This window comes from Harmonia axyridis, chromosome X, assembly GCF_914767665.1.
Source record: "Harmonia axyridis chromosome X, icHarAxyr1.1, whole genome shotgun sequence".
Taxonomy (NCBI): Eukaryota; Metazoa; Arthropoda; class Insecta; order Coleoptera; family Coccinellidae; genus Harmonia; species Harmonia axyridis.
Window position 1 is genome coordinate 15971214 of NC_059508.1, and position 13350 is coordinate 15984563.

At 35.7% G+C, this 13350-nt stretch overlaps 1 protein-coding gene across 7 annotated transcripts in view; it reads left to right on the top strand.

Annotated features, from left to right (window-relative positions):
• The window catches only part of LOC123686530 (agrin-like), a 214939-nt gene that overhangs the window by 51148 nt on the left and 150441 nt on the right, over nt 1–13350 (top strand). Inside the window, exon 1 of one of the 7 annotated variants that reach the window (XM_045626741.1) lies at nt 2081–2228. The exons of the other annotated variants lie outside the window; for them this stretch is intronic. The gene's annotated coding sequence lies outside the window, so the exon portion shown is untranslated. Of the gene's footprint in view, nt 1–2080; nt 2229–13350 lie in introns of those variants that run through there. 7 annotated transcript variants of the gene reach the window in all.

The window sequence follows — 13350 nt, forward strand, 5'->3', positions numbered from 1 at the left end:
ATTAATATTCGGTGTGTCCTCCCCTGTTCTGTAGTAGAGTGTTGACTTGTCTGTGCATTGGAACAATAAGGGAGTTAATGGTATCCATTGCGATGTTGTTCCGGATATTGTTGGCCCGAGGTGTTATGAGGATAAATTCTGTTTGATATTGCTCGGGGTATTCATGTCTGGCGAATTTGCTGGTCACGGTAATCTTTGAATATTCGCACTGTCTAGTGCATTTTGCACTCATCTCGTGCGATGGGTCCTAGCATTGTCATCCAATTGGCTCCAATTTGATGTCGGAGAGGTTAATCTAGAATGGGAATAAGCTGCGTACGACGACTATGCATTATGTCTCCCCAAATCATTACTGATCCTGCTTGGTATGAAACGACGTCTCTGGTGAAAGGTTGTCTTTCATGGTACCCTGACCCTCTCCAAATTCTATGTTGCTGACTATGACTAACTGAACCAATTCTGGTTTCGTCCAAGAAAAAGGAGTTGGTTAAGAATTGGTCCGGGCCTATGAAAGGAGTTTGTGCTCCTTTTCTGGCAAGTGTATTGGCCTCTTCATTCTCTTTAATTCCCGAGTGGCTGGGAACCCAGACTACAAAGACCTAGTTCATTGAGTTTTCTTCGGCACTCCAATACCATCTCAGAATCGATGATATGTGAGCTCAATGCTTTGATTGTAGCCTGACTATCAGAATGACGACTTGACTTATCATTAACAAAAGAAGATAGTAAAGGGTTTCACCCATAAATTTAAATTTATATTTCATGAACTACGAGCAGACTAAAGAAACCTGCAGACATTCAAAGCCACTTAACTAAGTTAGAGTCAAACGTACAAAATAAGTGCTTCCAATAATAATAAAGAAACCCGCAAAAAATCACAGTTTCTTAATTGAGTTAGAAGCGATTCTGCTCCTCTCGAATTAGCAGTCTTCTTGGAAAGCTCCAGAACAACTATGCAAAGTCATAATTTCGAATCACTCGACTTGAATTCTAAAACGCTTGATGTTTCCAATCCATTTCAAAACATCTTTTGTAACGGGTGTTTTTTTTCGAGGTATCTAACTTTGAGTTGGCATTACTGTTCAAGATGTTCACCGATTCAACAGCTGTCAAGTGATTTATTCTCAGTTTAGTTCGGCAATTCATCATGAATAGACTCGCGCCTGTACAACGCTTGCGAATAGTGCAATTTTATTTCGAAAATAATGGTTCTGTGCGGAATACGTATCGCGCACTACGTCCATTTTATTTTGTTTAGCGATGAAGCGCACTTCTGGTTGAATGGCTACGTCAACAAACAAAACTGCCGCATTTGGAGTGAAGCTAATCCTCAAGTGTATGTCGAAACACCGTTACATCCAGAAAACTGACTGTTACAGTCAATGGTGATCGGTGTAGAGCCATGATTACTAACTTTTTCATTCATGAATTGAACAACCATGATGTCCAGGAGCTGTGGTTCCAACAAGACGGCGCAACATGTCAAACAGCTCGTGCCACAATCGATTTATTGAAGGACACGTTTGGTGACCTCCTAATTTCACGTTTTTGGACCTGTGAATTGGCGGTGATTTAACACCGCTAGACTACTTTCTGTGGAACTATGTAAAGTCATTGGTCTATGCGGATAAGCCACAAACCCTTGACCATTCGGAAGACAACATTCGCCGTGTTATTGCCGATATACGGCCACAAATGTTGGAAAAAGTCATCGAAAATTGGACGTCCAGATTGGACTACATCCGAGCCAGCTGTGGCGGTCATATGCCAGAAATCATAGTTAAAATGTAATGCCACAAGATTATCTTGCGGATAAACAAAATTCATGTCAATCGAATAATCCATCGTTGTTTTATTGCAATTTAAAGTTCTATAGCTCAAAAAAAAACACACTCTTCATAGCGCAAAATATCCACTTGACAAATCAAGAGTTGCTCATCTCTCCAAACGGCTGGAACTACTTGTTTTGCCGAATCCAATATGTATATAGTTTGGAGAGTGACGAAGAAGTTCGCGACCAAGGAGGCGCAACTCCAACTCCAACCCCAACGTTGAAACCTTTGAATAGCGCCCTCAGTCTAGCTCGAGCTATCCTGCCGTGAGCAGCGAATTTTCCACGCACAATTTTCACCGCGCCGGTTTTCACCTCTCACTTTACGAGAGCGCGCGCTTTTCCTCATATTTCCACTTCGCTTTTCACTGTGAGCTGAATTTTCCGATTTGAAAAGGTATGTTTTGGTGTCTTCTTGATGTCGTTTTGATGTTCGTTCTGAAAAAAAAAATGTTATCGAAGTTATTGATACTTTGATTGTTTTTCGTTGAGTTTTATCTATAAGTTTGAAAACTTATTTTATGGTGAGTATTCTCGATTTATCAGTCACAACCGAAAATTAAAAAAAGTTTCAGTAAACACTTCTATGATCAACTTTAATTACAGCACAATTAATGAACATATTTAACTTCTTAGTTTTCTCTGAGAAAGTTTGTTTATAATTTCGGAATATGTGATTTTCTAAGGTTCTAATTAAAATTGAGAATGAACCTTTTCACATATCTCAAAATGCAATTCGAATGACTTCAATCATTGTTGATTAACGTATTTTAAAAATATCCGAATTGGAATCCAAATTTCCAGTACGATAATAAATCGGTTTTGCCTGCTGGATATTTCGATCATTCATAGAAGGTTTTCATGCATTCATTTTTGAAAATTTACATTCAACAGTATGATCCACAGATTAGTTAACTTTTATATGAATTGAATAAATTAGACTTCAGTACTCAAAATTAATATTTGTTGTAACGAAAATGACAGAATTAACAGATAAATTGTTGCTAAAAAGAACATTAAAACAGTATTAAACATTTGTATATCTTGAAATAAACGAAAAGCAGTTTCATGCATTCTTCAAAACAAAGTCCAACCTTCAGTAGATTCAATGGAAATAATAAATGAAAATACACCTGAAGAATATGAAGCGGAAGTTGAGTTGAGTTTTCGGAAAGCTCAAAAGAGGGAAATAGGACAAACTTTCCTGAGGATAGATGAATGATTAATTGATCGTAACAACCAACTTCCTGTGATTATTTTTGTCTGAACTGGAATTATAATGTTCTTACTTCACTAACTATAACGTCCTATGTATATAAAACAAACGTTTCAATCATGAATTTGTTTTTTAGTTTGTTCACAAATTAACAGAGTTGTATTGTTTTATTTGTGATAATTATACGTAAATCAGAAAAACTTAATTCAATATAGAAAGGATTTTAGTATTTTATGTGAGAAACTGAAGTAACAAAAACTAAATTAAGCTTTGGCATGGTACATTTTTTGAATAATTGAAGGAACTGAATTCATCAGAATAACTGAATAGTCTTCAAACTACGATCAATTATTATAAATGAAATTATTAAACGATTAAATTTTCACATATTCTGATAAAAGGCTAATCTGTGGATTCCTCAAATGTTATTGTTTAACTGATAAAATATATAAAATATGATAAAATAAATGGAATGCCGCATGATATTGTCGAATTATCCGAAAAATAAATAAATTAACATCTGATTCGATATATTTCAGCGAATATATTCCCAAAATATTCTGGGAATATCGATTCTGAAATTTATTTTAGGTTTGGGAATTTTATTATAATTATTTATTTATTTCGAAATTTTTCCAAAAGATTCGCATATACATATTATGGGTATTGTGAACCTATTTTCGATAAAGGGAATTTCAAATCATAATTTCAGTAATCAAAGCGCTAAAAATAAGCTTTGAAAGATCTATTGTCGAAAATAGGATACCTGTTTCCAATGTTTTCCACTGATGCTGAAGCGAATAATGTGATGAATACATAAACAATCAATCGATTTCACCTTTCAACAGTGAACATGTATAATTGAGCAAAACCGGCAATTTCAACAGTCATTTACATTTCGATTTATAGAGGGATGGCTTCAATTTAATCCCTGATTTTTTATTAATCTCAGAACAAATATTATGAGGATAAAGGAATAATCCGACAATATCATCGGGATTTCCTCGCATTTGAGGAAAGGAATCATTGGCAGCGTCTCTAATCTCATTATATAACACTGTTTCTATCTCTCTCTCGCCAGCACAGATTAGGAATTTTTCACCGCTTGCGATATTCAATAGGCGACGGTCATTTGATATAATCGTGTCTTGTGGGGTGAAACAAGAACCCCTGGTAATATGCGCAACATGATGTGGGTGCAGATGTAACGGGTGTTTTGGGGTTAAAACATCATTCGCTTCCGGTGCTCCAAAAGTAGCACCGTAGGACCAATTTTTTTTAAACTACCAATGATCCACCCTGTAGATTTACATTCAGAATTAGCATGTCACATGATGGAAACTTCGAATTGAAATACTTATGCCAAATTTGAGTTAAATATCTTGTGAAGAGAAGGTGCTGAGAGAAATAACTTGAAAAAAATTTTCAAGCTACTTGGCTTGAGCTTGACTTGATTTCATGTTAAGCTAAAGTCAAGTAGTAGTTTTTCAATCTCAAGTCAAGTATTTATTTATCAAGTACTTGAATCATATCAAGCTACTTGGTTTTAGTGTCGCATCAATAAGAAAATGATGAAATGAAAAAGAACCTTGCAGAAAACACTTTTATCTATTAAACTTATTATATAAAAGAACCGAAAATATAAACTTTTTTGAAATAGTCACATAAATTAAATCACTATAAATCATAACGAAATAAAAAATAATAAGAAAAACAAAGTTTCTTAATATCGAGATACCTCCAGGCTTTGTTTGATTTCATAATTTTCCATCTAGGATCTAAGACACATGAGGCATCTTATAGATTTGTCGCCTAACCTATTGCGGGTATTGAGCTGTAAGAGCAGCTCTGGGAATTTGTCTTTTAACAGAAGCTGAAGATGCTGGCGTTGATAAGAAAACCTTGGTCATTTTGGCCAAGTTTGGAAAGATATTTCTGAAACTATTAAAATCTACCAAAAGATTCCGTAGAAATGTGAGAAAACTGCTAATAAAGTCACACTGGCGAATGCTTCAGTCTCTCGTCGCTCGAGGAATCCCCTTATTTAGTCTGAGCGCGCACGAAATTGCAGAAATATATGCCTTGCGACAAGTCCATATCAAGCTCAAGTAATATCAAGTACCTTGATATCAAGTCAAGCAATAACTATCTAAAATCAAGTCAAGCAAAGCTCAAGTATTCAATTTTTCACAAGCTTGATTTTCAAGTCGAGTAGTTGGTTAAAATGTCAAGCTACTTGGTTGGATGAATCTCTATATACAATATAAATATTGAGTTTTAACTCCCCAGCGTGTGAGCGTACAATATTGAGGGAAACAGTGAGTTTTCATCGGTCAATTTCCGGTACCCTTTTCAAATTTTTGTGAACACAAAATGGCGAATGCGCCGGTTCCGAATTGAAAATCATCAGTAGATGGCTACGATCAGTAGCTAACGAAACAGCCCTCATATAATTGTTTCCAATTTTCCAATGAGGATGCCTACCAAAAGGAAATGTTCCCTTATACAAACAGTAGAGAGAAACACCTAACATCCTATAAAGCCGAAATTCACCGTTTAGGAGAAAAACTGCGGAGCGTTCAGCTATATAAGATTATCTCTGAATTGGGCTGTATGTTGGCATTTTGGCATTTTGTAGGGAAATTATCCAGTGTACTGTCGGTGAATAAGGAAATTGTCTTTGAATTTTGTTGCGAGTGTTATCATCACCTTGCAAGCGATATAGATAATTGTACGCCTACCATTTTTCGAACACCCATTCTGATAGTTCGAAGAGATTGCTCTCATTCGAATATTCATTTCAGTATTATTTTTCGGGAATTAACAGAAATAAAAATTGATAATCCCCCTCAAAAATGTAGTTGACATGTGCGAGCGTTTGTATTTTAACGTGAATATTCCAACACAACAAAGCTGTTTGATCACTTATGAATTATGATGTTGAATGAAATTTTACTTGACATTCGCAATGCTCTCTCCTGAAAAGGAGAATTCACTGAAATGATGCCCCGCAGGGCAATAAACGCGCAAAGCAGTTTCTAAAAAGCGAACTTCCAAGCTATGAATCAAACCTGAACGTTTTTTCTTTATTTTTGAGAGAAAAACATGAAAATTGAATTATACACCATAAATAGCTTCATTTCCATTCCACTCTAGCTGGAAGTAGCTGCAATGAGTCTCTTGTTCAATGGGCAATCGATTTTGTAAAAAAATTCGGATTGAATAAGACTTAATGGAAATATAGTTGTTAACCTGAGTGCCGGAATACGTAAGTAAGGAAAATGAGTCTTGTTGATTCATATTTTATATGTGGAAAAGTTTTCTGATGTGTCCTTGGCTTCTACATTCGCTTTTTATACAAGTATTGTTATTGGCAATCAGGAATTGTTCGATTTTCGGTCAATAGGACTAAATTCTAGTATTTATCAGATCATGTCTTACTCTGCCCTTGTTTTTGATAAACTTTCCTCGGAAGATGCCTCCCAGATGTTTTACCCCAGAGAAAATATATGTATAACCTGCTCATTCTAATTGAAAGAACAATTCCAAAATTTTTGTTGCCCTTTCCACAAACCAGGACTCCTTCGAAAAATTTTCGTTCTCAAACTTTGTATAAAATTGTATAATATTCATCATTTACGTTCTCATAGTCTGAGGCTGAATTCAATCTCAGGAATGATTCCTGAAGCCTTTCTCTCCATGAAATGGAATGAATAGAGTAGGCAAATGTTGTTCAAAGGGAAATTCACCAGGGTCTTCCAATTATGTTATAGCATCCAACATGATAATGAATTAAGAAATAGCCACAATATGTATTCATATGTGTGAAGTGCCTGTGTCTTCGTTTTGGATAGAATGACGCTATGCAAATAAGGGCCCCCAGAAGGAAAGTTTGCTCGATTGGACCGGCCAGAAGACATCATGTGGTCATAGGGCTGGGAAAATATGAGTTATGACCGGCGCATCAGCTGGGCTAGGTTGTGCCATCACCAAAGCACAAGTCACACGCTATAATTAAATGAATGAGTGTTCTGGAAGATGGCAGCATGCATGATAAATAGGATCACCGTAGCAAAGCAATTAAAGAAGGGGGTTTTATATATGAGCGTCACGAGGGTGCTGTTGGAAGAAATAAATGAAGGCGAAGGGTTGTTTATGTAACTCCAAACAGGGAGGTAAACTCTATCTCTCCTTTCCGACTATCTTTGCTCCGGAAATAGCCAGGAAAAAATAATAACAGCCTCTTGTTATTTATTGAGTTACGAGTACCCTTGCAAATTGTCCAGGGAAATTGAATAGACTAATGTCTGCATCCTATGATCCATCAGCTGATAAATTGGTGCATAAATTGACTTGTATCAACATGATGACCTCACAGAAATGCTAGTATTCTGTAATGCTGGCTGTCCGTTCAAAGATACCAAAATATCATTCTTCGAAATGAGAATTAATATTTTATGGTGTAGTGGCTCGCTGTAGCCCAAGAGATGGCGTCAAGAGCTGCACAATGCCAGAAGAACGGCCCTGTTTAGAACAACAACATTTAGATCAACGACAATATCTGCTACTTACAGTAAACATTTTAAAGGGTTGAATGAGATGGCAGATCGAAACGATGATTGAATTTTTGTAAAAAACTATATAATTGAAGAGTATCTATATTCACTCTTAGTCTCACAATTAATCCCAATCTGTCTCCGAAATCAACGAATAGAAAGGCATTTAATTATATTGCTCCAGTATCGGAATTCAAATACCAAAAATAACCATCTAATTGAGAATAGACATTCCACACTACAGCGCATACTCTAGGCATGCTTTCAAAGGATCCCTGATACCCAAATAAAAATGCTCGACTTCTTTTCCCCCCTATCCTTTTTTTCAATTAGACAAATGATTCAATTTTCCGTTCACTCTGAGATTTCCAACGCTCGGATAGATTTGCCTATAAATGTGGGGAAATAAGAAGAATTTAGCCGAAAAATACTTTCTCATTCGATTTGAGAGCAATCGATCAATTGGAACATTTTCTCTTCTCTTCATTTTATACAGGATACCGTTTTTTTTCTACTCGTGTAACGATTACGGACATTAAATCTTTCAGAAGTTGAGCCGAACTGCACAGACCGTGAAATGAAGTTTTGAAAATAAATAATTGAAGTTAATTACTTGGTTTGTCCACCAAAATACTGTGCAATATTTTGAATCCACGGAATTTAATGTATTCAGGAAATCCACTCAGTTAATGATCATTAAATCATTTTTGACCACGAGATTTGACTTCCCTTATCATTAGTTGAAATTCGAACACCTTTATTCTCTTCCTCGTACCCAATCTTTCTCTCTCTAATGTTGGAGTCAATGCACGACTGCTCAAGATTATTAGATCATTGCTTCACAATAAAATGATTCATTAAAGACATCAAAGCATGTCTATATATTTAATTGCTCTGAGCAAGGAATATATATGTTAACCAATTCATATGTAGTAGGTTAATTTTATTCATGCATCGATAAAATACTTATCCTAATCTCGACGGTTCAGGAATATTATGACTTGCGATTCAGGCATGTTTAGTTACAGAGGATTTGTCCATACTAAGTACTTTTCCTTTTATGACCTATATATTTATTGTATCTATTGAGAATACTTCGATTAGTTTACCAGATGTGCAATTTATCGTGTTTTGAACATTTGATTTTGTAGATGAAAGATTTGAATTCATTTGGTGGTTCTATAATAGCTTTTCCAATTTCTGGACAGGGTGTTCGAATATTTGAGAGTCTAAACCCTTAAAATAACAAAAAGAAATACAGATTTTTTCATAACTCGATTCATTCGCGGTTTTTTATCATCCAAAGAATTATGTTTACCGCAAAAAATTGTCGATACAATTCAGAAGTCCTACTAAATCAACAAGAAAGGAAACAATGGTTTTCAATGGAAAGACAGTGAAGCCCTAAATTTAGGAGCAGTAAAGAAATTCGATATATTTCGGTGAATCTGATTTTTTCCGCCATTCAAACGTAAAAGTAAGTATATTACGAAGGTGCACCGTGCGATAGAAACGAATTTCTGAAGGTTTTTTTGCGGTTTGAAAAATCACGAGGGCAACAAATATGCTTGTGAGTGGAAATGTAAATAAGGGAATGAAAGAAAAATGATTACGTCTACTCCGAGACCTCGGCACACAGTTCAGGCTCGTTTCTTTTTTCATCATTCTCCTTTTCCATCCTGGCCATTCAAGGCTGATACTTCTGCAGTAATTATGTCTTTATGCGTTGTTGTGTATTGAGGACATTGTGATATCTACATCCTTAATTCGCTACGAAAAATATTACTTTTATGATATTTAAAACATCTCATTACTCTCGAAATGATCCATCAAGCAGTAAATTCAATATAGCTAATTACTTATTGTATTTGAATTGTTCAATGAATGCCAGTAGAAGGGCTCGAACTCATTACAAATATTATTTCAAATTGACGAATGAGAAAGACCTGTTCATAAGACTCATAAGATCATTTTATCATGATGAAGGCTTTCACAGCTGCATTGTTCAAGAGAGTTAGACCATTTCAGGCTTTCTAGCCTTGGTCTAAAGGGTATTCATCTAATCTATCATCTACAACAAAGCTAGGGATCTTCAAAATATTCTCGTTCGTAGATTGTGATTCGACATCAGCACTACCATATCAAATTTGAATCGATGACATGGAAGCTCAGTGCTCAACAGCAGCTTGAAAATCAGAAAGGATTACTTTTCCACATTTTTGAAAGTTTCTTCTTAGTTTATTTTCACTCATCTTGCAAGAATTTCTGTTTGAAACAAGCTTGCCTATCGATGGTGACTATCCAGCACTGGCTGCTTCTACATAGCTTTGTAACAAAAAGAAATGTCAATACTCAAGAGGGCAAATGACAGAAATTTTCGTGGGGTGTTGAATTCATAGCTTGAAGACGCAGTATTCAGTTTAGAAAGAATAACAAACTCAATCATCTGGTAAATCTGCCATCTCCAAGTTACTGACTCTGAGACAGTTCTATCCAGAGATGATCTAATCATTATAATTGGATTGAATGAGGTTAGAGACATGTTATGTCAAAACAAACAACTCGATTAGAACTCAATGAATATATTGAATGTTCACAAGTCCTTGAAGCCAACTAATTACCAATTTCGCAAAGTGTGGATTCGTGATATTAACCTAACCACTTTCGCATCACCATATACCTTCAAAATGGTGAAGCATAAAATACAGTTCGATGATCACATATTCATTAAGTAAGCATTTCTAACCAACTAGTAGTTATCGTAGCATATTCAGAATTCAACTAACAACCTATACTATAACTGGAAGCTCACGTCTAAAACGACAGAGGCATTGTTAATCTCTTATTTGTTCCACCACCATATTAATAATTTTCATGATGTACATACGTAGGTGTTGTTCTACAACAAGTAATTAAATTGACAATTTGGCCATATTGCTAGTTGGTTGTCTTCGAATAGTGTTAATGAGTTCATCGAACATTGGCTCATACATCATCCATATTTCAGATAGCTCAATACGCAAGTGTCCCATCACATATGACTATAGATTGATACACAATTGATGTGTTTTAGAGGTGTCTCGTATAATTGGAATTTTAATGATGGGAGGGAGAACTAACGATTTATGTTCATAATTTTTACACGCTTGTTCACCAGACACAAAATTTGGAATTTTGCATTGAATGAAAAATCGGTTAGTTATGATTTTTTTGGGAAATACCTATCGACTTTAAATTTTCAGGAGATTTATTGAATGACTATATGAATGTATCAAAACTTTTTTTCATTATTAGGGACACCTTTTTAACAATATGTAGAATTTTTTTCACGTCGGATCTAGGCCTCAAACCCTTAGGTTTTCCGTTAGCTTATCTTTTTAAGACACTATTTCCATTTGATGTTGCTACAACAGTATTTGTGATGAATATTCTAATATGGAAGCCTTTAATGAAACGAAAAGCTTTCACTAGCTTAATAACCAGAAGGGGAGACAACGCAAAATGGGCAGTAAATTAAATCAGTATTGTTTTTGCTGGCAAAGTTTCGGATAGAAACACGACCTTTCATGCTCTACAATTTAAGCCATATTAATAAAACGTCATGTTGGCACTTGTTCTAGAAATAACTCACGTGAACGTCACAATATGTTATGCTGTTTATATTTATCGCAGGCCTATGTAAATATTTATGACAATGAGTTACACCATGTAGTGTACAAAAGGTTGGTGTTTCAATTACTACCAAAGACGAATTGAATACATATCGGCCTTTTGAGGCCGAAAAGGTTTCTGAATGTCCTTCGCTTTCTCGTGCTTCATTATGAAAAAAATTTTATAGCTATAACATGCCAATCGGAAAGTCCCCAATCTAGTATTTTTTTGGCAAAATTTGATTTTATTATTCAACATAGTTACCTTCGAGGGCGATACAGCGATTATAGCGATATTCCATACCATTTTTGTAGTACGATTTGTCTTTCTCTACAAAATAGGCCTCAGTTTCGGCGATTACTTCTTCATTGGCGCTACATTTCTTTCCAGCGAGCATTCTTTTGAGGTCTGAGAACAGGAAAAAGTCGCTGGGGACCAGATCTGGCCAATACGGTGGATGCAGAAGCAATTCGAAGCCCAATTCATGCAATTTTGACATTTTTTTTATTGATTTGTGACACGGCGCATTGTTTTGATGAAACAGCACCTTTTTTCTTCAAATGGGGCCTTTTTTAACGATTTCATCCTTTAAACGATCCAATAACGCTATTTAATAATCGCTTCTGATGGCCTGACCCGTTTGGAGGTAATAAATAAATATTATACCTTGCGCATCCCAGAATACAGCTGCCATAACCTTGCCAGCTGACTGTTGTGTTTTTCCTCGCTTTGGATTCAGTTCATCGTGTGCAATTCACTCAGTTGACTGTCGATTGCACTACGGAGTGAAATGAGGCAGTCATGTTTCATCTATTGTCAAATTGTCTCGAAAAAATTCAGGTTTATTGCACTTAAACAGCTTCAAACACAGCTCAGAATCATTATCACGTTGCTGTTGATCGATTATGAGCTCGCGCGACACCCATTTTGCACACAGCTTTCTTATGTACAAATATTCGTGAATGATATTATGTACACGTTCAGATGATATCTTCACAATGTCTGCTATCTCGATCAACTTCACTTTACGGTCATTCAAAATTATTTTGTGAACTTTTTTGATTTTTTTCGTCGGTGATAGCCTCTTTTGGGCGTCCACTGCGTTCGCCGTCTTCGAAGCTCATTTTACCACGTTTAAACTTAGCATACCAATCAATGATGGTTGATTTTCCTGGTGCAGACCCTGGAAACTCATCATCAAGCCAAGATTCTGCTTCAACTGTTTTATTTCCCTTTCAAAAAGCAATATTTTAACAGCACACGAAATTCTTTTTTTTCATCTTTTTTTCAAATAACAAAAGTAGCTACACTCACAACGCAATATCTCACAAACTGATGGTCGAACTGCTTTCAAATTTTGACACGTATCGTTTGATGGTTGGTACTAACTAAAAATCATATAGTTCCAATACTAGCACCACCGTATGTACATCGGCTGAACAGATGAACATACTTCAATCTAGCCGCAGTACGTCATCAGGTACGTCATTTTCCATCAAATCGAAACTCACAAAACATAACTCAAGCAACAAAATTCCTCCTGAATTCGAGCTTAAAACTTTCAAACGCTGCATTTATCGGCCTTTCCAAAGCCAACTAGCTTTCAGCCTAAGGGGATGCAACGGATATCGACGGGTTGTTTTCAGTCAGTGCAGAACTCCCATGTTGCTCAAATAACTTGACGATAATTAAGCGTACCTCATATGTATTGAATAACATATCCATTATCTATAATGAGAACATATCAGCTCACGTATTGGTTTACCTCAGACCAACGATCTTGCGCGTATGCGCCACAATATATGAAATTATTATGCGGTTATAGTTGACCACACACAGAAAGGTTTTACAGGCGATTTAGCAGCGTCGACATTGTAAATAGTTTTTGATGTTCAAATTACATGGTTAGGTTAATTCTAACCCTGTAATTTCAACATCGAAATGTTTATTCAAGGACGTGAATACAATTCATTAATAGTTTCGATAATAATATCGACGTAGCAGACTTTTTCCAATGTTTTCCAGATGAATAAACGCTCTTGTGGGGAATTATGAAATGATGATTTTGCAGAACAATCACTGAAACACGATTATCT